At 34.7% G+C, this 27,580-nt stretch overlaps 1 long non-coding RNA gene across 1 annotated transcript; it reads left to right on the top strand.

Moving 5' to 3' along the window:
- Positions 1 to 274: 274 nt before the first annotated feature.
- Positions 275 to 18,155, top strand: LOC131858712 (uncharacterized). Its single transcript, XR_009359052.1, has 3 exons — positions 275 to 608; positions 7,146 to 7,398; positions 17,851 to 18,155. It is a non-coding gene; the product is annotated as an uncharacterized LOC131858712 (long non-coding RNA).
- The last annotated feature ends 9,425 nt before the right edge of the window (positions 18,156 to 27,580 follow it).

Consider the following 27,580-nt stretch of genomic DNA (forward strand, 5'->3'; position numbering starts at 1 on the left):
AACTGATAAAGTATTATTAGTCCCTGCCTTAGAATTAATATTTTCTATCTCATTGTCAGCATATTAATTTTGCTTAGAATATTGTGTCAATGAGAATATATTTTCCCTATCTTAAAGTTTAAAGATATAATTGTTAATTTTTAGAATTTTTCTAGTAGCAAAAATTAATTAAAATTATATCTTCAATGTTCCCTCATAAGATTGCGTATGAGTTTGTTATCCAAAAACATTGAAGATATTATATCATGGATGGTGAAAACTTGATGTAGTTTCCTCAAAAAATCTAAGATAATGTTTGCTAGGGTTGAAAAGAAAAAATTAAAATAAATTATTATTCCTCGAAGAATGCAGCTACGAGTACGTGTTAATAATAAAAATGCAGCTGGCATTCTGAAAATATTAATAAGGATGCAGCTGGCATTCTGAAAATATTAATAAGGATGCAGCTAGCATTCTTAAAACGCGTACGTGAGGCTTCTTCATTTTAGAGGGTTTGTTTTGATTTTTGCAGCAAATATCAGTTCACTACGACCGCCTGACCTTTGAATTTCTGAGCAGAAGATCATTGAAGGACTATCGTTTGTTTGTCTACACAGGCAACATTGCAGGTTTGAATGGCTTGTATTTTTTTGGTCTACATTGGCAACCTTGCAGGTTTTTAATGGAGATATTAACTCTTCCATATGTTGCATTAACTTGATCATTTGAAAGTGTCTAATTTTTTCTTTCCACTTCGAGAATGAGTTTCCTCTTATTTTCATTGCGATTTTGGGGAATTTTTGTCTCAGTCAATGGCATTCACATCACAAATTCCTGAAACCCTGATACTGTAAGTTTCCATGTCCTTTTTGTCTAATTTATTTCTGCGTGTTGTAGCAGGGCTACCTCTAGGTGTGGCACATTCAAAAAAAGAGTTCACACACTAAACCACACAGAATCTGAAACCTCACTCTTTGCTCGGTTTATATATATAATTATAATTTACAGGCGGAGGACGAGGTAGTCCTGATTAATGGCTCTGTCTAGAATTAAGAATACAATGGCTGCAGTGGTCGCAGGGAGAGGTTGTTGTACTGCCTCAACGCTCTTCTTTTGTTTGTGTTTCCTGGCGTCAGGAGCCTAAGGCCACTACCACACTCTGCACGTCACCGGCTTCATCTGCACCTACCAATAGGAGCTCGCCACATACCCTGCTTTGACTATAGGATAGGTTCATTTTTTGTCTGAAATCATTGCTAGAGCTTAATTTGCCGCAAATATGCAAGTTTGATTTTAATATGTGTGCATTTACATACAATCTTGAGTCCGAGTCATGAGTTATGTTGAATCGTTTCTTGAGAAAGGCCTGGACAAATTTTAAAGTTCTTACTGTCTTACTTGACAGGTTAAACCTGTGCCTGAGAGAAGTTATAGTAAATTTTAATGAAAAATTTTATTAGTAGACACTGCTTAGAAGTTTCAGGACATTTTGACATTTTAGGTTTACACAGCTTCCTGGAATTTTTTTCTTTCAGCTATTGCAGATTTTGAAAGAAAAAAAAAATCTAGAGGCCAAATTGTATCAAACGGAAAGTACCTGATGAAATATTAACTATTCCAAAAGTAGTTTGTGAATTTTGTTACAGAGCAGAAAACCTTTCTATGATTCGTTTTAAACTTCTTGTCCTTAGTTTCTCTTAGTACCTGCAATTCTCCACCTTCTAATGTTTCACAGCTTCGACACCCTTGGCCATTTCTGAAGTCTTCTACAATTTTGGCATTTGAATCCTTTGTTTGAAAATTTATTTATTGGATGAAATCTTTAGAGGGCGGCTTATTTTCAATTGAGATTTGAATGGATTCAAAGAGTCGGAGAATTCTTTCCTCACCATAGGAAGTTGCAATGGTTCTATGGCTTACAACACATAACGTGGCTACTTACCCTGCTTTGACTATAGGATAGGTTCTTTTTTTGTCTGAAATCATTGCTAGAGCTTAATTTGCCGCAAATATGCAAGTTTGATTTTAATATGTGTGCATTTATATTCAATTTTGAGTCCGAGTCATGAGTTATGTTGAATCTTTTCTTGAGAAAGTCTTGGACAAATTTTAAAGTTCTTAGTGTCTTACTTGACAGGTTAAGCCTGTGCCTGAGAGAAGTTATAGTAAATTTTAATGAAAAAAATTCTTAGTAGACACTGCTTAGAAGTTTCAGGACATTTTGACATTTTAGGGTTACACAGCTTCCTGGAAATTTTTTCAACAATAGCTATTGTAGATTTTGAAAGAAAAAAAAAATCTAGAAGCCAAATTGTATCAAACGGAAAGTACCTGATGAAATATTAACTATTCCAAAAGTAGTTTGTGAATTTTGTTACAGAGCAGAAAACCTTTCTATGATTCGTTTTAAACTTCTTGTCCTTAGTTTCTCTTAGTACCTGCAATTCTCCACCTTCTAATGTTTCACAGCTTCCACACCCTTGGCCATTTCTGAAGTCTTCTACAATTTTGGCATTTGAATCATTTGTTTGAAAATTTATTTATTGGATGAAATCCTTAGAGGGCGGCTTATTTTCAATTGAGATTTGAATGGATTCAAAGAGTCGGAGAATTCTTTCCTCACCACAGGAAGTTGCAATGGTTCTATGGCTTACAACACATAACGTGGCTACTTACCCTGCTTTGACTATAGGATAGGTTCTTTTTTTGTCTGAAATCATTGCTAGTGCTTAATTTGCCGCAAATATGCAAGTTTGATTTTAATATGTGCGCATTTACATTCAATTTTGAGTCCGAGTAATGAGTTATGTTGAATCATTTCTTGAGAAAGTCCTGGACAAATTTTAAAGTTCTCAGTGTCTTACTTGACAGGTTAAACCTGTGCCTGAGAGAAGTTATAGTAAATTTTAATGAAAGATTTTCTTAGTAGACACTGCTTAGAAGTTTCAGGACATTTTGACATTTTAGGGTTACACAACTAACTGGAATTTTTTTCTTTCAGCTATTGTAGATTTTGAAAGAAAAAAAAAATCTAGAAGCCAAATTGTATCAAACGGAAAGAACCTGATGAAATATTAACTATTCCAAAAGTAGTTTGTGAATTTTGTTACAGAGCAGAAAACCTTTCTATGATTCGTTTAAAACTTCTTGTCCTTAGTTTCTCTTAGTACCTGCAATTCTCCACCTTCTAATGTTTCACAGCTTCCACACCCTTGGCCATGTCTGAAGTCTTCTACAATTTTGGCATTTGAATCCTTTGTTTGAAAATTTATTTATTGGATGAAATCTTTAGAGGGCGGCTTATTTTCAATTGAGATTTGAATGGATTCAAAGAGTCGGAGAATTCTTTCCTCACCACAGGAAGTTGCAATGGTTCTATGGCTTACAACACATAACGTGGCTACTTACCCTGCTTTGACTATAGGATAGGTTCTTTTTTTGTCTGAAATCATTGCTAGAGCTTAATTGGTAGCAAATATGCAAGTTTGATTTTAATATGTGTGCATTTACATTCAATTTTGAGTCCGAGTCGTGAGTTATGTTGAATCGTTTCTTGAGAAAGTCCTGGACAAATTTTAAAATTTAAAGTTCTTAGTGTCTTACTTGACAGGTTAAACCTGTGCCTGAGAGAAGTTATAGTAAATTTTAATGAAATTTTTTTTTAGTAGACACTGCTTAGAAGTTTCAGGATATTTTGACATTTTAGGGTTACACAGCTTCCTAGAATGTTTTTCTTTCAGCTATTGTAGATTTTGAAAGAAAAAAAATCTAGAAGCCAAATTGTATCAAACGGAAAGTACCTGATGCAATATTAACTATTCCAAAAGTAGTTTGTGAATTTTGTTAGAGAGCAGAAAACCTTTCTATGATTCGTTTTAAACTTCTTGTCCTTAGTTTCTCTTAGTACCTGCAATTCTCCACCTTCTAATGTTTCACACCTTCCACACCCTTGGCCATGTCTGAAGTCTTCTACAATTTTTGGCATTTGAATCTTTTGTTTGAAAATTTATTTATTGGATGAAATCTTTAGAGGGCGACTTATTTTCAATTGAGATTTGAATGGATTCAAAGAGTCGGAGAATTCTTTCCTCACCACAGGAAGTTGCAATGGTTCTATGGCTTACAACACATAACGTGGCTAGTTATTTTAGTATTTTTTTGACTGCGTAATAATCCTACCCAATGCTTAGCGATGATACTTGAACCCTGTCGTGTGGATTACATTAGGGAACATGTTGCAGCGAGTACCCAATTCCAATATTTAACATGTCTTATGGGGATTTGAATATGAGACTTGGAAATTATATCATGTCTAAGTGTATTCCATTCAATTAGCTTTTCAGTACTAGACATGTCTTCCCTTTTCGTGGTTGGTAGAGTTGGATGCGGTACTTTTTGATTGGGAAGTAATCTAACCAATTCCCAGCGATGAAATTCAAACTGAGTCATGTGGTTTCTATCCGGTACCATGCAACAAGTACCCAATTCCAATACATAACATGTCTTATGGAGATTTGAATATGGGGTATTGCCATAGTTTTAGGTTTATGTTTATTCCATTCAATTACCTTTTTATACCAGACACGTTTTCTATGGATTTGAATTTTGGACTTTACCGTAACTTTATATTTTATTATTTTGTATCATATCGTTCAAGTAGTTTTTCAATGCTAAACATCCCTTATGACAATTTGAATTTGGGGCTTTGCTCTACTGTTGTGCTTGATTAGCTTTTCACTATTTAATATGCCTTTTGAGGGATTTGAATTTGGGGCTTTGTTACAATTTTGCATTTAATTTTCATCCGGTCAAGTATCAATATCTAACATGCCTTCTATGGATTTGAATTTTGGGCTCGGTTATTTATCAATGCAATACTTTCCATATTAGGTTCCTTTGATAGCCTGGAACAAACTTGAATTTTCTTTCATATAAAACCAAGCAAAGAATTAGACAAGCAAGTGATTAGTATCAGCGATGAGCTCAAATCTCTGGGCAGCTTTTTGTCCATTGTTGATCAGTTGGTGTTGATCCCTGTTGTGTTATTGTAATCTGTACTGTTGTATAGCGTTTTTCAGCCTATATGATCTCTTGTTTCAGTTTAACTTTCAATATATAAAATATAAGTAAACCCCATTTCAAATCCCTCGGCTAATAGTAAATATTATGGGAGGAATTTTAATCTCAGTGACCATAGAAATATTGGATGATACAAGGTATAAGATTTTATTCCGTAGGACCATTTCACATTAAAATTTATATATAGATCTCAACTTTACTCAGCAGCATCTGCTGAGTAATTTGATGTGCCCCCATCCCACCCTAGCTCCGTGAGACTACAGCCTTTTGTCAATTACAAATAAAATTATAAAAGTCAGCATATGGTGGTTCAAAATTCCAAACTCTTACGATAGCTATTCATGTCAAATTTTACGATTTGCATAAATAGAACAAAAACAAAGGATACAGATAGAGAATAACTTTCTTAAGTTATAACCAATTACATAATCCAATGCAAGAAAAATGTATGTCAAATAAAAACAAAGAGAAATCTAGGCCCAAGAAGAGTTGGACAATAAGAAGAACTGAGAGAAATCTAGGCCCAAGAAGAGTTGGACAATAAGAAGAACTCTCTTGCTTCTCGAGACAGCTAAGGACATGACTACCAACCACCAGAATATCTGAATTCAATCTTTTGACTTCATTCCAAATCCCTTCCTTCGGATCTCCTCCTTTGATCCACGCTTCACATGCAAGCTAATAGAAGAACGTGGTTTTTGAGGCAGAGCACAAAGAGAGAATATTTTTAAATGGAAAGAGAAAAATTCATAAAAGCAAAAAATAATATTATAGTGTCAAATATGCGTATGAGTGACATATTCTCATTACATATATAAAGGCAGGTGAATGTTTGGGTTTGTACCTCATCTAGTTGGGTTGAAACTTTAAGATGAAAGCAAACAAAAGACTAACACTAATTTTTACCTACTCGTTTTCATTGCAGTGCCTCACAAAGTACTCTAACAAATGAATGCCCTTTATCTTTTTATTGTTCTTTAGGTCCTTGAAATCATCTGGGCAAGCAAAGATACTATCCACATCAGTGAATGTTGCAACATAACATTCAAATTTCATCATCTCATAGGAAGAAATCGCTAAAGATTTAGACATATTTTCATTCCAATTTTTAATGCTTTGATCAATGTCAACGTCGTGTTCCAGAGCTCACATTTTGTACAAATAGAAAGTACACTGAGAAGGGTTATGCAGTCTGCACCTACATCTGCCAATTGCATTTGGTTAAAAGTTTCTAAACCCTTTTCAATAAATACAATTTGTGTTGTAATCATTGCATTCCTTCATACAACATTTCTTTGAGGTACTTTCTCAAACAGTTCAGTTCCTTGTCCATGCTTTTACATTTTGCATACATGTCTAACATGGTAGCACAGGCTGAACGTGGACTAACAAATGTGAACTGACCAGCGTACTGACCAGCGTAGAGACCTGCTTGTAGCATATAGTGTCGATGCTCTATGAAAATTCTCATGTCTTCTGTAGGCTACAATTATTGTATTCCCTGAGATGGGTTAACAAATATTTTTTCCACTTGTTAAGGGAGGCATGCATACATGTATTTGTTTTTGTGTGTTGTGAAGAAGTGATGCAATACTTGTTCTCTATTAAATAATTTTAGATTCCGGTTCAATAACAGTCTTTGCTCTGATCACTCTTAATATGAATCAGTCTTTGTATGAGATTTACTGCACTTCGAATTCAATTAAAATGCACAATTTTTACTCATTTTCTATTTTAGCCATTGAGAAGTGTGACATTGTGGAAAATTAAATTATTTTGGTCAAACAACAGTCTTTTCTCTGATCACTTGTAATATGAATCAGCCTTTGTACGAGATTTACTGCGCTTGGATTTCAATTAAAATGCATAATTTTTATTCATTTTCTATTTTAGCCATTGAGAAGTGTGACATTTTGTGGAAAATTTTTGCCCATTCTATAGCAAGACTGCACTTTAGCAATTTTTGCATTTCCTTACTGTTATAGGGATAAAAGTTTGAAGGTTCGGGAAGTGCAACTTTGTTTGCTTTCAAAGAAGTTATGAATTTTACATTTTTCTAAATTTGATATTCTTTTCAATGTACACAGGTAGCAATTCACAAAAGTGTCAAAGCATTTATGGCAAGAGTCACAGCTTGAGTGATGCTTCCCTTGCTTCTTTATATTGTGGAGGGTGTGAGCTGTTTATGGATTACTTGATAGTCTTGTTTGGTTTTCATACCAATTTAAGAAAGAAAGTTGAAGAATTTTGCTAAAAGCTTGATTCAGCGCAAGTTTTGTCCACCTTGGTTCCTTAGTTCATTCTGTACAGATGAACACCTTCCATTGAATGTATTGAGAGGTTTAATCTTATTTCCAAAAGGCTCTATCAATAATCTAGATAGATTGCTGTTTTCAATCCCCAAAACAAACTAGTAGCCGCACTGTACATGATTTAATATTTTTGTCAAGATACTTAACTTTTGAACATCTCCCAACAATTAATGTTATTAAATTTTAATTGCTTTTTTTTGATAAAACCGTGTATGAATTTTTTCAACATTTATAAAAAACTCTGATCGTGTATGAAACACAACTTCTAATTTAATATATGATAATCCAACTATTAAATACTAAATTAAAAATACTGAAAAGTGGGCTTCGTTACTTACCCTCCAGTTGTATTCATGGACCACCCTGAGCGCGAACAGATCTCTTTCAGGGCATCCTTCCATCCGTCGATCTCTTTTCTTTGGTATCGAACTGAATGCCCATAAAGTTGTAGACATGGACAGGTCTGTTGAAGAGTATACTTCCACCACTCAATCTCTTCTCTTTGGATATGATCGGAATGGCTATAATGTTTTCCAAATGCTTGTTTGTACGGACTGGAGATCCCTCGAGGATATCTAACGTGAGTTGGTTCCACGTCATAAAAGAGAGGAATGATTAAACCCTCAGTGTTCACCATTGTTGTGGCCTCCCTCAGACACCATGCGGACCCAGCATAGCCTCTAGTAAATATGGGAATGCGTATGGCACTGCTTTCGATTGCTTTTTCCAAACTCAATCCAATTATTTCTCCCTTTTTCAGTTTCTGGCTGTCTAAAAACACATTGAGTCCGGCATTGGTGAGAGCTACATAGAGTCCTTTACATGCTTAGTAATGTCTCTTTACTCTTTATATGCTTTACTACATCTCTTTGCAAAAGCATTATTTTTTTTTTCTCACAATCAACTCCCTTTGGGACTATATTCTCAATTTATTTCATGGTTCTTGTTGTCCTTTGTTGCGGGATTTAATGCATGCATTGCCACTGTCTCTGTGTCAATAAACTAGTAGGCCATCAAGTGTTTAATCTCAATTGTACTAATCCTGCCCCTTTTGTCTATGACATTCATGTGTTATGTGATAGTAGACCTTTTAATTAGTAATGCCCTGATTTGAAACTTTCATCATGGGTTCAACAATGCACTTTGCCTTTTAGGTTGTCTTTATTCAAGTAGAATGCCATTTATCGTTTCAACAGAGATAACTTCAAATTTTTTTTAGTCTGCACTAAATATTCTCTAGTAGCTTTTCTTTTACCTCAATAATCCTTCATGGAGGATAGAAGAACCTTTCTCATTGATTTTACCCTTTCTATTCTCATTTCTTTTGCTTTGTACATAATAATTCTTTAAGAACACTGTGGCATCTGCTGTCATTTGATGATCATTTCATACTATGTCTGTGCCTGTGTTTCATCCATTTGCATGTGACAAAGGATCACCAAGCATACCACTTTTGTCATTATTCTTTGAGGACTTGACTGTTCTTTGGATGAAAATTCCCTCCTAAATTAATTTTTACAATATGACAGCCTTTTCTCTTGCCTAACTTGCTTCCTGAAGGAATGACATAGAAAATATAGAAATTTACAAAACAATGCCATCCACTTACAATAGACTATCCCTCTATGGCAGAGACGAAGCTAATCAAGAGGATATGTTTAAATATGAATATAAAAGTCGTACAAAATAAGAGCCGTCAAGAAGAAACAAACTTCTAAACTATCCTTCTTACTCCTTCAACCATGCTCCTATAAACTTTAAAGCTCTTCAAATATCTTTAACTACCTTCTCTTCAATGTGCTCACCATCAGAGCTGAGAGACATGGTTGAAAAGAGTAGCAATAGAAATCTAGGGCTCGAGCTAGAATAAGCTAGAATAAGGGGGAGTATGGGCAGAAGCTTCAAGTCAAATGGCGAGAGACATATATCAAATTGATAATGCTTCGTACCCTTTTTTTCTTATTCAACTTCTCCTCGCACCCACCCCCGTGCACTGCCACCTGAGCAATCAATGTGGAGCATAAGCGCATGTCTATAGATAGATGAAGAATGGTGGATAGACGAGGAAATGGTAGTGTTCCCTTAATGTTCCTCCTAAGAATCATGTATGTTTTGAGGTGCCCGTTCATTAATAATAAGCTAGCACAAAACACTTGAAAAAAATTGTTCCAAGCTAATTTTACACATCCTTAAAAGATTACTGTAACTGCTAACCTTGACCAAAATTTACCCTTAAAACCAAACAAATCTGAAAATCTAGCAATTTTTTTTTAAACCTAGTCCATATCAAAATCTCAACAAATTACCAAGTACTGCCATATATTAACACAAGGGCCTCCCACTCAATGTATGTCATCTTTCTCCATAGTATACCATAAGTTAAATTATTAAAAAACACAATCTTCAGTCCAACAAACATACTCAATTCGAAACAACAAAATAACAATCCTTCCAAAATGCTTAAATATGCAAGTATTAAGTGTTTTGGACAAAATACTTTATTAGTGTTGAATAATTGTGAGGAAAAATATTTGTTGTATCCATAAAGCCAAAACCCACACACCTTATCAACAACATGCTGTAAATTTTATGGATTCATGGCTTGCCATACTCCTTACATTGGATGGATGTATCTTTTGGTAGGATACAAAGGCGAAGACAAAAATGTGGTTTTATCATTTTGTGTGTGAACGTAAGAGTACAAAAGTGCAACCATGATAAATTAGGATTCACAATAAGTTGACCATCTGGTAATAGAGTCGTGCATGTTCTGTATCCAGTTTGTAGACATCGTCTTCCATAATTTAGTGAATTTTATAACAATACCTAAAATCTTTAGAGAGCACCATGAAATTAGATATGCTAAATTTCATTAATGTTAGTTTGAGTTTGTTGGTATTGATACAAACAAAGATTTGCTAGAGAAAAAACCACTACTTTTGCAGGTTCAGGAAGCCAGAAAGTATGATTAAAAGAAGGGCAACTGGGCACCAAAAATTGCTCCCACAAATAACCCCGTGGGTTAGAAACACCTCTATAGGGTTGCATAGAGAAGAGCCTCACAGGTTGTAAGTCTGATGGAAAAGTTCCTATTAAGCACAAATTTTATTTTCTCATGTCTGTTGGTAAGAATTATAACGCAAAGGTGATTCACTTTGCGCAAAAGAAAATCTAATTAAATGTTAGTAGTATAGAAGACTGGCAAATGTAACCATTGTTTTAAGTTTTTCTCAAAAATATAGATTTCCTTAGAGTTATTCCCATTTCAATTTTCGAGCTGTGTTATCGCAAAATGACAAGCTTGAGGATATATGTGTCCTGTGCATGATAGAAAAGAATATAAATTTTTCCTCTTGAAGAAAACTATCAGTTTTATGAATTTTGCAGCAATAATTTGTCTTGACCATATTACACCCCAAACATTGGCTCTAACTGTTTATAATCTTCCAAAAACTTACATTACCTTAGTTGATGATTAAAATAAGAATACTCTGTTTATATCGATGCCTATGACCTGCCATGGTGAAATCAAAATAAGTCACAGCGTGCATTACACACAAAGCAAAGCAATCTTACCTCAGAGGGTGGAATGATAAACACAAATTTGGGGCAGAAGAAGAAATTAAAACATATGAAAGAATCCATGGGACCCTGAGAGACCAACCTTTCCATCAGGGGGCAAAGCAAGGGCTGTGCAAAGTAGAGAATTTCCCCTCCAATAGTCTGGCATATAAGCATGGGCAAGGGCTCTTTTGGCAAGCGCATCCTCCTCCTCCTTGCTTGACTTGAAATCATAAAAATCAGAATATAAAAAATGTCTGTTAGAGTTCATCAAGATAAGAAAATGGAGGCGTTTTCTTAATTTCCAATGCTCTACTTGCTCGTGAAGAGCGTCTTTAAGTTGTCTTTTCTCTGCATTTGTGATAAATGCAATGAACTGGTACTACCGCCAACCGTGGGAAAACTTGGCATGCGTCGAAATATGTGAAAAGGTGGACCGAAAAATGTGCCTGGAAAAAATTAAACATGCTCGGAAAAGATTTTGTTATCGGCTCAATAAATGTATGCCCGTCAAATAAATGCCATTGCCAACTGTCCTCATTATTAGGCAAGTTGCAACTTTCTGACAAGTGAGTTTTCAACCGGCTTCGTTTTTCCTGGTGGCACATTATACACCCCAATTTTATATAAATATGTGTGTACAAATCATAATTTTGTATCACATATATTTAATATGATTTGATTGATGTAATGGAATATGTAATTTAAAAATAGTTTGTGATATAGATTAATAAGAATAAAGAAAAATGATATTAATATAATCATGTAAAATAAAAATTATAGAATTTTTCAATCAAATTTTTTATTTCCTTGATGTAATTGGTTGAAATAATTGAAAAAATGAATACAATAGACACATCCCGCCTTTGACAGAAACTAATAATAAAAGATTCTTTGAAATTTAATAAAATAAAAAACCACATAAATTTTTGTTATTATGAATGTGAAAAAAAAAAAACACATCAAAAAAATTAAAGCTGCCTTAATGACATTTACTCACCCATATTTCTTTTCACATAAATAAATAATAAAAAAAGAGAGCTTTCCATTGATCATTATCGACAGATGCTTCAAATTCAATTTAAAAAGAAGAGGGTAAGACTACATTACTCCCAGAGCACATTGCCATTGACTGTTATTTTAATCTTAATTTGTTTAAACTTTAAAGTTTAAATACTGCAAGTGTGACAGGCTGCCAATTTTCAAGTTCAAATACTGCAGATCGCCAGTGGCCAGTGGTTTTAGTGGGGTTATTTACTTCTGAGTGCCATTCTAAGTCCAAATACTCCAAATACTGTAATTCTGTGAGATCGTCAATATTATCAAATAACTTCTTCAATGCTGTACGCTCTTCTAATTTTAAATACTGCAACTGTGATAGGTTACCAATGGTAAGGAGGGCGTTATTTGATTTTGTATAACCTTCCAAGTTTAAATATTTCAATTGTGAGAGGTTCCCAATAATATTAGAAAGGTTAAATACATAGGAAACAGGGTTAAATTCTTTGTGAATGAGATCCTCGGTCACGCTTTCCAAAGTCTTTTTCACGTCATTCACCACTTTTTTTATTAGCTGAGCTTCCAAGCTGCACATGATCAATTTAATAACAATTAAAAGAGATCACACAATCTATCCTCAAGTAGAAAATGTTGATGTAAAAATTCAAGTAAGAAATGTTGATGTAAAAATTGAAATAAGAAAGAATAACATTAATGTGGAAACTTGATGTCATTAATTAAAAGAGATGTAAATTGATATTTGAAACCATCAATTGTAAAAAGTACTAAGTATTATTATCTATGTACAATTGTAAGAAAAGTTGGAAACTGACAAAATATTATTAGTCCCTGCCTTAAGCAGGGAATTAATATTTTCATCTCATTGCCAGCATATTAATTTTGCTTAGAATATTGTGTCAATGAGAATATATTTTCCCTATCTTAAAGTTTAAAGATATAATTGTTATTTTTAGAATTTTCTTTGCAGCAAAAAATAATTGAAATTATATCTTCAATGTTCAATGCTTGGGGATAAGATAAACATTGAAATTAGTTTCCTATTAGACATTGTGCTCAAAAAATCTAAGATAATGTTTGCTAGGGTTGAAAAGAAAAAATTAAAATAAATTATTATTTCTTTGAAGAGTAAAGGTACGAGTACGTATTAATAATAAAAATGCAGTTGGCATTCTGAAAATATTAATAAGGATGCAGCTAGCATTCTTAAAACAAGTATGTGAGGCTTCTTCATTTTAGGACGCGTCTATTTTGGTTCCAAAAAGACACCGTCGATTTTGCAATTAATGGTTGCGGTTGACTAACCTGTCACTAACATGCTGTATAAAAGGTCTGTTTTGGAGCTAGAATAGCTGCGGCCTTCATTTTAGAAGGTTTGTTTAGATTTTTGAAGCAAATATCAGTTCAATACGACCACCTGAACTTTGACCTTTGACCTTTGGCAACCAATGCATAATCAATCTGAGAATTTCTGAGCAGAAGATCATTGAAGGAATATCTTTTAGGCAACATTGCAGGTTTGAATGGCTTGTATTTTGTTTGTCTACATTGGCAACCTTGCAGGTTTTTAATGGAGATATTAACTCTTCCATATGTTGCATTAGCTTGATCATTTGAAAGTGTCTAGTTTTTTCCTTCCACTTCGAGAATGAGCAAGGCCACAATTTTCCTCTTATTTTCATTGCGATTTTGGGCAATTTTTGTCTCAGTCAATGGCATTTACATCACAAATTCCTGAAACCTGATACTGTAAGTTTCCATGTCCTTTTTGTCTAATTTATTTCTGCGTGTTGTAACTAGGGCTACCTCTAGGTGTGGCACATTAAAAAAAAAGAGTTCACACACTAAACCACACAAAATGTGAAACCTCACTCCTTGCTCGGTTTATATATATAATTATAATTTACAGGCGGAGGACGAGGTAGTCCTGATTAATGGCTCTGTCTAGAATTAAGAATACAATGGCTGCAGTGGTCGCAGGGAGAGGTTGTTGTACTACCTTAACGCTCTTCTTTTGTTTGTGTTTGCTGGCGTCAGGAGCCTAAGGCCACTACCACACTCTGCACGTCACCAGCTTCATCTACACCTACCAATAGGAGCTCGCCACATACCCTGCTGACTATAGGATAGGTTCATTTTTTTGTCTGAAATCATTGCTAGAGCTTAATTTTCCGCAAATATGCAAGTTTGATTTTAATATGTGTGCATTTACATTCAATTTTGAGTCCAAGTTATGAGTTATGTTGAATCGTTTCTTGAGAAAGGCCTGGACAAATTTTAAAGTTCTTAGTGTCTTACTTGACAGGTTAAACCTGTGCCTGAGAGAAGTTATAGTAACTTTTAATGAAAATTTTTCTTAGTAGACATTGCTTAGAAGTTTCAGGACATTCTGACATTTTAGGATTACACAGCTTCCTGGAAATTTTTTCTTTCAGCTATTGTCGATTTTAAAAGAAAATAAAAATCTAGAAGCCAAATTGTATCAAACGGAAAGTACCTGATGAAATATTAACTATTCCAAAATTAGTTTGTGAATTTTGTTACAGAGCAGAAAACTAATATTGCAAAAGTAGTTTGTGAATTTTGTTACAGAGCAGAAAACCTTTCTATGATTCGTTTTAAACTTCTTGTCCTTAGTTTCTCTTAGTACCTGCAATTCTCCACCTTCTAATGTTTCACAGCCTCCACCCCCTTGGCCATGTCTGAAGTCTTCTACAATTTCGGCATTTGAATCCTTTGTTTGAAAATTTATTTATTGGATGAAATCTTTAGAGGGCGACTTATTTTCAATAAAGATTTGAATGGATTCAAAGAGTCGGAGAATTCTTTTCCTCACCACAGGAAGTTGCAATGGTTCTATGGCTTACTACACATAACGTGGCTACTTATTTTAGTATTTTTTTGACTGTGTAATAATCTTACCCAATGCTTAGCGATGATACTTGAACCCTGTCGTGTGGATTACATTAGGGAACATGTGCAGCGAGTACCCAATTCCAATATTTAACATGTCTTATAGGGATTTGAATATGAGACTTGGAAATTATATCATGTCTAAGTGTATTCCATTCAATTAGCTTTTCAGTACTAGACATGTCTTCCCTTTTCGTGGTTGGTAGAGTTGGATGCGTAATTGCAGTAAATTTTAATATCTTTTTGATTGGGAAGTAATCTAACCAATTCCCAGCGATGTAATTCAAAATGAGTCATGTGGTTTCTATCCGGTACCATGCAACAAGTACCCAATTCCAATACATAATATGTCTTATGGAGATTTGAATATGGGGTATTGACATGGTTTTAGGTTTATGTTTATTCCATTCAATTACCTTTTTATACCAGACACGTTTTCTATGGATTTGAATTTTGGACTTTACCGTAACTTTATATTTTATTATTTTATATCATATGATTCAAGTAGCTTTTCAATGCTAAACATCCCTTATGACAATTTGAATTTGGGGCTTTGCTATACTATTGTGCTTAATTAGCTTTTCACTACTTAATATGCATTTTGAGGGATTTGAATTTGGGGCTTTGTTACAATTTTGCATTTAATTTTCATCCGGTCAAGTATCAATATCTAACATGCCTTCTATGGATTTGAATTTTGGGCTCAGTTATTTATCAATGCAATACTTTCCATATTAGGTTCCTTTGATAGCCTGGAACAAACTTGAATTCTCTTTCATATAAAACCAAGCAAAGAATTAGAAAAACAAGTGATTAGTATCAGCGATGAGCTCAAATCTCTGGGCAGGTTTTTGTCTATTGTTGATCAGTTGGTGTTGATCCCTGTTGTGTTATTGCAATCTGTACTGTTGTATAGCGTTTTTCAGCCTATATGATCTCTTGTTTTCAGATATATAAAATATAAGTAAACTCCATTTCAAATCCCTCGGCTGATAGTAAATCTTATGGGAGGAATTTTAATCTCAGTGACCATAGAAAAATTGGATGATACAAGCTATAAGATTTTATTCCGTAGGACCATTTCACATTAAAATTTATATATAGATCTCAACTTTACTCAGCAGCATCTGCTGAGTAATTTGATGTGCCCCCATCCCACCCTAGCTCCGTGAGACTACAGCCTTTTGTCAATTACAAATAAAATTATAAAAATCAGCATATGGTGGTTCAAAATTCCAAACTCTTACGATAGCTATTCATGTCAAATTTTACGATTTGCATAAATAGAACAAAAACAAAGGATACATGATAGAGAATAACTTTCTTAAGCTATAACCAATTACATAATCCAATGCAAGAAAAATGTATGTCAAATAAAAACAAAGAGAAATCTAGGCCCAAGAAGAGTTGGACAATAAGCAGAACTCCCTTGCTTCTCGAGCCAGCTAAGGACATGACTACCAACCACCAGAATATCTGAATGCAATCTTTTGACTTCATTCCAATCTCTTCCTTTGGATCTCCTCCTTTGATCCACGCTTCACATGCAAGCTAATAGAAGAACGTGGTTTTTGAGGCAGAGCACAAAGAGAGAATATTTTTAAATGGAAAGAGAAAAATTCATAACAGCAAAAAATAATATTATAGTGTCAAATATGCGTATGAGTGACATATTCTCATTACATATATAAAGGCAGGTGAATGTTTGGGTTTGTACCTCATCTAGTTGGGTTGAAACTTTAAGATGAAAGCAAACAAAAGACTAACACTAATTTTTACCTACTCGTTTTCATTGCAGTGCCTCACAAAGTACTCTAACAAATGAATGCCTTACAAAGTACTCTAACAAATGAATGCCCTTTATCTTTTTATTGTTCTTTAAGCCCTTGAAATCATCTGGGCAAGCAAATATACTATCCACATCATTGAATGTTGCAACATAGCATTCAAATTTCATCATCTCATAGGAAGAAATCGCTAAAGATTTAGACATATTTTCATTCCAATTTTTAATGCTTTGATCAATGTCAACAACGTGTTCCAGAGCTCACATTTTGTACAAATAGAAAGTACACTGAGAAGGGTTATGTAGTCTGCACCTACATCTGCCAATTGCATTTGGTTAAAAGTTTCTAAACCCTTTTCAACAAATACAATTTGTGTTGTAATCATTGCATTCCTTCATACAACATTTCTTTGAGGTACTTTGTCAAACAGTTCAGTTCCTTGTCCATGCTTTTACATTTTGCATACATGTCTAACATGGTAGCACAGGCTGAACGTGGACTAACAAATGTGAACTGACCAGCGTACTGACCAGCGTAGAGACCTGCTTGTAGCATATAGTGTCAACGCTCTATGAAAATTCTCATGTCCTCTGTAGGCTACAATTATTGTATTCCCCGAGATGTGTTCACAAATATTTTTTCCACTTGTTGAGGGAGGCATGCATACATGTATTTGTTTTTGTGTGTTGTGAAGAAGTGATGCAATACTTGTTCTGTATTAAATAATTTTAGATTCCGGTTCAACAACAGTCTTGCTCTGATCACTTGTAATATGAATCAGTCTTTGTATGAGATTTACTGCACTTGAATTTCAATTAAAATGCACAATTTTTACTCATTTTCTCTTTTAGCCATTGAGAAGTGTGACATTTTGTGGAAAATTAAATTATTTTGGTCAAACAACAGTCTTTTCTCTGATCACTTGTAATATGAATCAGCCTTTGTACGAGATTTAATGCACTTGGATTTCAATTAAAATGCATAATTTTTATTCATTTTCTATTTTAGCCATTGAGAAGTGAGACATTTTGTGGAAAATTTTTGCTCATTCTATAGGAAGACTGCACTTAAGCAATTTTTGCATTTCCTTACTGTTACAGGGATAAAAGTTTGAAGGTTCGGGAAGTGCAACTTTGTTTGCTTTCAAAGAAGTTGTGAATTTTACATTTTTCTAAATTTGATATTCTTGTCAATGTACACAGGTAGCAATTCACAAGAGTGTCAAAGCATTTATGGCAAGAATCACAGCTTGAGTGATGCTTCCCTTGCTGCTTCTTTATATTGTGGAGGTGTGAGCTGTTTGTGAATTACTTGATAGTGTTCTTTGGTTTTCATGGCAATTGAAGAAAGAAAGTTGAAGAATTTTGCTAAGCTTGATTCAGCGCAAGTTTTGTCCACCTTGGTTCCTTAGTTCATTCTGCACAGATGAACGCCTTCCATTGAATGTATTGAGAGGCCTAATCTTATTTCCAAAATGCTCTATCAATAATCTAGATAGATTGCTGCTTTCAATTCCCAAAACAAACTAGTAGCTGCTCTGTACATGATTTAATATTTTTGTCAAAGATACTTAACTTTGGAGACTATGCAAATTCCTAAAAGAATTCCTAAAAGAATTTGAACATCTCCCAACAATTAATGTTATTAAATTTTAATTGCTTTTTTGGATAAATTCATCATTTATAAAAAACTCCAACTTCTAATTTAATATATGATAATCCAACTATTAAATACTAAATTAAAAATACCGAAAAGTGGGCTTCGTTACTTACCCTCCAGTTGTATTCATGGACCACCCTGAGCGCGAACAGATCTCTTTCAGGGCATCCTTCCATCCGTCGATCTCTTTTCTTTGGTATCGAACTGAATGCCCATAAAGTTGTAGACATGGACAGATATGTTGAAGAGCATACTTCTACCACTCAATCTCTTCTCTTTGGATATGATCGCAATGGCTATAATGTTTTTCAAATGCTTGCTTGTACGGACTGGAGATCCCTCGAGGATATCTAACGTGAGTTGGATCCACGTCATAAAAGAGAGGAATGATTAAACCCTGAGTGTTCACCATTGTTGCGGCCTCCCTCAGACACCATGCGGACCCAGCATAGCCTCTAGTAAATATGGGAATGCGTATGGCACTGCTCTCGATTGCTTTTTCCAAGCTCAATCCAATTATTTCTCCCTTTTTCAGTTTCTGGCTGTCTAAAAACACATTGAGTCCGGCATTGGTGAGAGCTACATAGAGATGATCAACCACAGTATGTCTGACATCTTTCCCCCTGAAACTCAGAAACACATGATATTCTTTATTACTTCTGAAAGGTATTTTAGCTGTGGGAGGGATGTATTCTTCCATCTTGACTTCTTTCATGTTGAGAGTTGCGAATGAAAGGATTGAGCCCAAATATACCCACAGATCTTGGAACTCTTTCACAAATTCCAGACTCCAGTGCCGAGTCCTTTGTACGAAGCTAAGTCAAACTGCATCTCTTTCCGAGAGATTCCTCATTTCACAGCTCTTTCCACCATAAAATTCTAAGGCACGTTTACTTGTAAATTATAACCTTCAAAAATCAAGGCAAGCCGGGCCACTTTTGTTATTTTTAATTCTCCATGGCATATTATTTTTGTCATATTCAATGTGCTACATTTAGGGCAGGTAGACTGCGAGGTCAGTCCACAGCTGGAATTAAAAGAAGTGTGTATTTAATTAGTATCCCATACCCATGTATGTATACCATCATCTCATTTTTTTAAATTTTTTAATTTATTTTACATTTAATGTGTTCAATACGGTTGAATTTTTTTCAATTTAACAAAAGTGATTAGAAATAAATAATAGTTTAAAGAATGAACTTTTAGATTTGAGAAACTTGTATCAATATCTTTAAAGAAGGAATCCTTTTGCATACCTTTATATCATCATCCCTTCTTTTATTATTTTTTAATTTACTTGATTCAAGTGTGTAGTTTTTGAGTATTTAATGTGTCTTATTTAATATAAATTGCATACAGTTGGAATTGAGAAAATTGTGCATTCATTTAATACCTTTCAATATTTTTAAAGAAAAAACTTTTCACATTTGTTTAGAGTCTGATCCCTTCTTTTATTTTTTAATTTTAAATGTTATGTTAAAAATCTTGTCATATTTTATATATAATTTTTAAAATATAAATAGATAATCTCATCTTCAAATATGACCAAAACAAGGTCTTCTGTAAAAAAAAGGTAAGAATTTAATAAAAATAAAAGAATGACTATCAAATATATATTAAAAGAGTGAAGGTATTCTTCTATGGTATTTTTTAAAGAAAAGGTTTATTATTTAAAAGGTATATTAGGAGGGTTTTGGACTCGAACTTTTTCAAGAATTCTAGATGACAAGTAGTACAAACAAACCCTAGCTAGAAGGTAGACACAAAACAATGTTAATGCTACCTAAGAGTCATAATTTTGTTAACTATTTATAATTAACAAAAGAATTTTTTTTGTCTCATCTATCATGTAAACTTATTTTCACCATGGTTTTAATAAAATAAAAGCTTTGCCACATCTAGCTTCTCAAAAAACAAGCCTTATCCTACTTTATTATATCTTCCATCTTCCTACATAAAGTATTGTAATTTTTTTTTGTTTGGTCAAAACACAGTGGCACAATTTCTTATCCTACTTTATTATATCCTCCATCTTCCTACATAAAGCATTGTATTGATTTTTTTGTTTGGTCAAAAGACATTGACAAACTTAGGATCATCGATGTTGTGAATTCATTTGGATGATGTCACAACATTTTTTCTTAATACTTTTGAGGCTTCAAGGAGGCACTGGTCTCTAGTTCTCAAGCCTCATTTGATGGCTTTCAATTGGATCACTAGCCTTTTTCTCCTCTCGTGGCCTCATCTTCCAGAAACCCTCATGTTGGCTTAGCTAGTGCATAGGGGCTCTCTCTACCCACGGTCCAGTTGTGTAAAATTCTAATTGAACCTACATAGAATAAAGATCTAGCATGGAAGAATAAAACAAAGTTGTAGAAATTAAAAGAACAGGGCATCTATAGAAGATTGGAATGTTTTATGAACTGAATACAATGCAATACAGTAATTATAATGAATTTAATTAAGATTATGCACTATCGTAAAATATAAATTATGGGGAAAGAAGCCAATGAAAACTAGGCTAACACATTGTTGCATTAGTTAGCTTATTGTAGTAATTCATATGAGATGAATGCCCGTAATTACGGAGAAGTGGTGAAGCAAACTATCACTTCAATTATGTGATTTATGAAGAGGAACCACACTGTGAGTTCTATGATGCATGAAGATGTGATACATGAAGTTAAAACTACCACTAACAACCCCCGTTTTAAGTCTAACTAAGGAGACATAATAAAATGAAGAAAAGAGGAAAGAGGGAAAACCCAGTAGGAAGAAAACCTCTCCTCAAAATAGATGCTAACTAAGTATAATAACTATTGTGTTGTAGTGTCCTTCATGCCAAGGTGGTCTCGAAGAGAGTGAAACTTTTGTTCAGTGAACGTCTTCGTGAAGATGTCTACAATTTGGTGAGAAGTAGGACAATACTACAAATCAATGATTCCATCATGAATCAAATCTCAGATGAAGTGCATGCGAACCTCAATGTGTCTAGTTCGTTTTTGTTGTACAAGATCTCTGCAAAACTTTTGTGTACTTTTATTGTCACACTAAATGATAGTCGAACGATGTAAATGTATACCAAGCTCACTGAGGAAGTTCTGCAACCAAAAAGCTTGAATGGTAACATTGACTGCACCTCTATATTCAGCCTTTGCAGATGATAAGGCAATCGTAGATTGCTTCTTACTTGACCAACAAATGGGGCCAAATCCCAAACTTAGAACATATCTTGAAGTGGAATTGTGATCAATGTTATCACAAGCCCAATCAGAATTAGTGTAGACAATGAGATCCAAAGTGCACCTACTGAATAATGAATCCCATAGCCGATGGTTCCTCGAACATATCTAAGCATACGCTTCACAACTTTCCAATGTAGCTCATGCGGCTCTTGCATGTGTTCGGAGGCAACCCCCACTACGTATGAGAGATTTGGATGAGAGTGAGTGAGATAAAGAAGATTCCCCATAAGTTTATGGTAGTGTATACAATCAACCAAGGGTGTGTCCTTGCCATCTTCAAGCTTCACGTTGGATAGGAAAGGTGTGGCTGTAGGATTGCAATCGGTCATGTGAAACCGAGTTGAGAGATCTCTCGCATACTTGGATTGAGAAACTTTGATTCCTGATGCATTTTAGTTGATTTCAAGGCCAAGAAAAAAGTGTAAGAGACCCATATCTGTCATGCAAAACAATTTTGATGGCCGCAATGGCTGTGACGGAATCACCTATTATTAGTAGATCATTTACATAGTGTACTATGAGAAATAGAGAGTCAGATGTTCTCATCATATAAACATTTGGATCAGATTTGCATTGAACAAAATTTTGAGAAAGAATATAAGAATCCATTTTAGCATACCACGCTCTAGGTGCCTACTTGAGGCCATATAGAGACTTCTTGAGTTTGCATACCAATGAGGAATTTTGCACATAACTTGGTGGCTGCTTCATGTAGATCTCCTCCTTGAGATCATCGTGAAGAAATACATTCTTCACATCCATGTGATGTACCTCCCACCTTCTTGTTGCTGCAATGACAAGAGCCAATCAAATGGAGTCCATTTTTGTCACTCGTGCAAAAGTTTCATCATAGTCAATGCCATGAACTTGCTAAAATTCTTTAGCTACCAATATTTCTTTGTATTTTCTCACTTGTCCATCTACTTATTTCTTTGTCCTAAAGATCCACCTACACCTAACAAACTTGCGATCAAATGGAAGTGGAACCAAATCCCATGTTTGGTTCGCAATAAGAGAGTTGTATTCATCATCCATGGTTGCTTCCCAAAGAGGATTCCCTGCAGCTTCTGCATAAGTTTGAGGGTCAAATGTTTGAGCCACATAGGTATACATTGGTATGAGGGGATCGGTAATGAAGAGTGCATGAGAGACATCATATATATCAGTTAAGCTCCTCGTTCTTTGATTTCTCACAGGGGATACTGAATCATCACTTGAATCCTTATTAGAGATTGGATGTGGATCTTGACATGCATAAGGTTATTCATCTAGATCAGATTCAGAATCACTGGCTGCATCATATTCGAGATCTGTAGGAGGTGGTAGCACAAAAGTGGTGGCATCTTGCTTCTGATACACTTGCATGGGACTTTCATCAAAGTAGACACTCCTCTCAATGAAGAGAGTTTCTGTCGAAAGATCTAGTAATCTATATCCCTTTACACCATATGGATATCCAACAAAGATGCATTCTTTTCTTTGAGGCTCCAAAGTCTTCCTCTTATCTGCAGGAATGTGAGCCCATGCATGTGATCCAAAAATGCGAGACTTCTGGTTGCTTACCACTCCATGCTTCAAAAGGTGTTTTTTCGGTGACTAATTTATGAAGAGATCTATTATGTATGTATGAAGCATAGTTGATTGCTTCAACCCACAATTTGTAAGGAAGGGATCTAACATGCAACATGTAGCTAGCCATCTCTTTCAAAGATCGATTCTTCCTCTCAGCTACCTCGTTTTGTCGCAAAGTGTAAGGAACCGTGTTCTGCAATTGTATTCCATCTTCATCACAAAGATGTTGAACATTGTTGACATACTCCCCCCATTATCTGTATGGAGGATCTTGATAATTTTGCTAGACTGCTTCTCTGCGTGGGCTTTGAAAATCTTGAGATTCTTAAACACTTCAGACTTGAACTTTAGGAAATACACCCATGTGTATCTTGTGTAATCATCAATGAATGTTAGGACATATCTGGCTTTGCTCATGGAAGGTTCAGAAAATGGACCCATGAGATCGCTATGAACAAGCTCTAAGGGAGAAGAGGATCTCCATGCCCCTTTTGGAAACTTTTCTTGTGGATGCTTTCCAAGAGCACAACTTTCACAAATTCCATTAGAAAATTCTATGATAGGAAAGCCTTTCACCATCCCCTGTTTGCTAAGTTGTTGCATGTATCTAGAGTTTAAATGAGAAAATATTTCATGCCAAATTCTACTTTCATCATTTGCATGTGTTAGCAATAAAGTAGAATCCGATTTAGCAACAAAGTTAGAAAAGGTATACAAATGAGATTGATGATTCACCTTATTAATATCAATCTTAGAGTTGTCTTGCATGTCAAATATGCTCACAAAATCTAGGGTGAATTCAACTATCCTTCCGGTGCCAATATGTGTCATTTTATAGATAAAGAGAAGATTAAAATAAAGCTTTGGAATGTGCAAGACATTCTCAAAAATTCCAATTCCAAGCTCTACTCTCCACATTTTGGTTGCGTCTACTGGAGAGTCATCTCCCATGATAATAGGAGGACTAACATATGGTTGTAAAGAGGAGAGAGCATCTTTTGTGGCTGCCATGTGCATCCAAAGAAGAATGAATAGAAATTAATGCATGTGCTTTATCTCTTGCTTCTAGTGCTTTTTCTTCCTGCTTCTTCTTGGAATTTTTTGGAATAAAATAACCAAAGATTATTGTTCTGAAGTGTTTGCACCATGAGATCAATGATCTTCTTCATGCATGATGATTCTGGATGGTAACCATGGTTGCAATAGTTGCACTTTGATTTGCCCTTTTTATCCTTCTTTTCCTTCGATCTTGTAGATCCATCTAAGGCTTGGTGTTGTCTTCCTTTTTCAAATCTGGATCTTTCTTCCCTTTGCCTTTTAATTGCTGATTTGACTTCAAATTGTTCTTCCCACTTGTTTGCATAACAAATGCATGAACTTAAGAATTTTTTTAATGTGCTCATCTTTATGAGCTTATCTTGCTCATGTATTAATGACTCAATAAAAACATCGAGTGTGGGCATCTTCCAAGTTGCTCCTATTGTAAGCTTGACTGTGTAAAAGGCCGAGACAAATACCACATATTCTAGACCTAATTTTGACATAATAGAAATAATTAATTTGTTTTCTTCCTTGGATTTGTCAATTCTGCATCCTTTCAACTGGAGTAATAAGGCCTTGAACTTTGTGAAGAAGCCTTGAATGTTTTCAAAACTCTTTGGATCTAATGAATTTAGTTCATTGTCAAGAATGTGACTCCACATCTCATCTTGCTTTCCAAAAAGAGTCTCCAACGTTGTCCAAACTTCATTTGGATTTTTGCATTCTTCCACATGAAACAATAATTCTAGAGACATGGATAAGCATAAGAGACCGTAGGCCTCATCCATCCTATTGAAGTATTTAGATTTTTCAACTACAAGATTTGGTTCAACCTATGTTGCCATAACTATTCGATACAAGCCTCTACTTCCGAGTTGAAGCATAATCTTTGGCTTCCATTCAAAATAGTTGTATGGTGTGAGAAGAGCAGAGACTAGAAATTCCATTCTTTGCAACATATTTGATCTTCAATACTTGCAAATATAAATTGTTTTTTTCTCCTTCATAGCTTCTAGGCTTTGATACCATGTAAAATTTTGATTGAACCTACACAGAATAAAGATCTAGCATGGAAGAAGAAAATAAACTTGCATAAATTAAAAGAATAGAGCATCTACAAAAGAAGACTGAAATTTTTTATTAACAGAATACAATGCAATACAACAATTATAATGAATTTAATTATGCATTATGCACTACTGTAAAACAAAAATTACGGTGAAAAAAACCCGATGAAAACTAGGCTAACACAGTTGCATTAGTTATCTTATTGTAGTAATTTGTATGAGCTTAATGACCATAAACTACAGAGAAGTAGTGAAGCAAACTATCGATTCAGTTATGCGATTTATGAAGAGGAAGCACATTGTGAGTTTTGTGATGCATGAAGTAAAAACTACCGCTAACAAGTCACCTCTTCCCACTTCCCATGGCCTACTGAGTGTTATTTCCTTCTATTGTTCGTGAGGTTCTATAAGGTGGACACATTTGTGATAGGGAGGCATATCTTCAAGAACATGCTTTAGTTTGTAAATTTTTAAAGATATGGCTGAAGTTGTGTAATCTACACCCTTAGATCTTTAAAAACTAGAAACATGCTATGGAAGAAGAGATTTGTATTTACCCTCGTTCCAAGGACTTTTTCATTTGAATTTGACTCTCTTGAAGATAAAATTCAATGTTAAATAGTGGTCTGCAATGGAGTTTTCCTATGCATCAAGTCGCGTTTCCCATCATTTGACCCTCATACTAAGTCCTTCTCCTCAAATTTCCTCTAGCTACAGTTATCGTATTTACCCCTACAATTATGCGAATTAGAAATCCTACAAGCCATTGGGAATAGTTTAGGCAAGTGTCAGTGCACCTCAAATGAAATGGTTAATCACCAAAGTTCAATATGTGCACGCTTGTGTGTTGTGATGGATCTTTCCTAAGGCCTTCTCGTCGAGGTCTCTCTGTAGGTGGGTTGATAGATGCTAGAGATAACAGTAGATTATGAGAAACTTGCATTTAAATGTTTGAATTCTACAAATCATCCTACCTTTCAATGCCAAAAGCTAAAGACTCAAGCACTAGGTTCTCAATCTTCAAGTGATCGTCCACCTTGGTGGATTGGGATCAATTCCCTGCACTATATAATTCCACTTGAAGCGCAGGTTGGGGCTACCATCTCTCAGGATCTAAAGGGCTCTTTGAAGCCATGCTCCTCTCCTACGCTTGATTTGCTTGATACATCATTTGGGGAAAAACATGATGCCCAAGATGTTGGTGTGGCATCAGCGATATCTTCCACCTATTGAACAACGCAACCACGAAGCTTGCAGATCTATTTGAGGTCTCATTAGTTCCTCCTTATATAGAAAAAGATTGGATTGAGGTGAAAAGGAAGAAATCCTCTCTTCGTAAGCTTCAAATGACACTTAGATCATTAAAGAGAAATGAGAATTATGAATGATAATTTATTCTTCCCATAAGTGGAGGTGCTCATGAAACTCTATATTTTTTTGTGTATGCATCCTTCTACGATGCCTTGATGTGCTCATGAAACTCAGACATTCCTGATGACATGTAATGGCTATTTGATATCTAATAATAAAAAAAAAAATGATAATTTATTTTTATTTTTATTTTATTTTATTTTTTATTTTTTAAATTTTTTTTAATTTTTTGTTGTGTTAATGAAAGTCCATGCTTTCATTAATTGGCTAGTTTTGTTGGGATATTAATCTTTTGATTGATGTACGCTTTTTTGTTTACATTTTGTACTCGTGTTAAGGTTGTTGACTCCATTTTGACCTTGATGCCAAAAAGTGTGCATCATGGCTAAACTTAATCATGGTTCATTTTGACTCTTATCCGTCATAAGTGGTTGCGTGGCAGTAAAGGTGAGTGAACAGGTTGTTTGACTAAGTACTTAAAACACTTGGATATTATGATCCACGTGGGAGGCAATGTGTTATGGATTTCAAATGAAGTTCATTTTTATTTACGGACACTAAAAGTCTTGGTTAAGTTTGAAAAGAAAGAAAGGCTTTATCATATCTGTGTTTCTTCCATACCTCAAACCCTAGCCGCTGCCGTGAACTATTCTATGATTGCAGAGCTTATCTTTGAGGCTACACTTGTGGGTTTTCTGCTATGTTAAACAGCTCAGTTCAAGCTATCTTTTGGTGGTATTTTCGGCTTTGTTTCTTGGGATAATATAAAATTTTTGTGGGATTTGCTAAAATCCTCTTCAGGTGATTCTTGGTTAACAATGACAGGTAATATCTTCTACATTTCATTGTCTATTTCGTTTATTTCACAAAGGCAGTGCAAAGAACAAAATAAGGAAAAGTTTACAATTACTCTTTGGTGGTTTTTTGAATCTGTTATCCATGCTTGCTTACATTTTTGTTATGATTGGTTATTCTGT

Source organism: Cryptomeria japonica, chromosome 10 (assembly GCF_030272615.1).
Source record: "Cryptomeria japonica chromosome 10, Sugi_1.0, whole genome shotgun sequence".
NCBI lineage: Eukaryota > Viridiplantae > Streptophyta > Pinopsida > Cupressales > Cupressaceae > Cryptomeria > Cryptomeria japonica.